We start from the raw sequence: 873 nt of genomic DNA on the forward strand, positions 1-873 counted from the left end.
ACCAAAACGTACACATGGAGGCACCCATGGCTCCAGCTGCATATGTAGCAGGATTGCTTTGCCTGGTATCAATTGGAGGAGAGACCCTTGGTCCTGTGGAGACTTGATGCCTCAGTATAGGTGAATCTTAGGGTGGTCAGGCAGGAGTGGGTGGGTGGGTGGGGGAGCACCCCCATAGGCTCAGGGAAGGGGGGATGGAAGTTGGGGTTTGTGGGGGGAACTGGGAAAGGAGATAACATTTGAAATGTAAATAAATAAAATAACCCACAAAAAAGAATGTGAAAGCAGATACTATAATTGCTGTAAAATTATGTATTTTCCATAAAGTTGTTGACACATTCCAGTGACAGAGTGATTACTCTTCTAACAGTTTTTGACCAGGGAGGTCTCTGAAGCCATCCACAGAATACACACACTGCCAATGAGAATACACAAACCAAATTTTAAGAGTCCATTTATGGATGTAGATATACTCTGCTCCTTTCTGAGTATGTAGAAATTAGGTTAGGCATGATCTCTAGAATGTTAACATAGCTAACTTGATAGTGCTAAATGTATTACACTGAATGCAATGGTCAACAGATGATCTGGTCACCTGCATGTTAACATAATTCTGAAACTAGACACAATGTACTTACCAGTCCAAGGCTCAACACGTATAGTTACAACCAACGCCCTTGTGCCAGAATACAACTTTGGTCAATACAGAGAACCCATATTTCACAATACATGCTGGATTACAAATCTGTGACTAGGGTAGCCCTACATCCATTAGGAAGATTTTTAGTGGTGTTTGTTTGTTTGTTTTTGTTTTTGTTTTTCTTTTTGTTTTTGATAAATAGATGTGGTGTGCTTACTACTATTCTTTTTTTT

The sequence above is a fragment of the Mus caroli genome, chromosome 13 (genome assembly GCF_900094665.2).
Source record: "Mus caroli chromosome 13, CAROLI_EIJ_v1.1, whole genome shotgun sequence".
Lineage (NCBI taxonomy): Eukaryota > Metazoa > Chordata > Mammalia > Rodentia > Muridae > Mus > Mus caroli.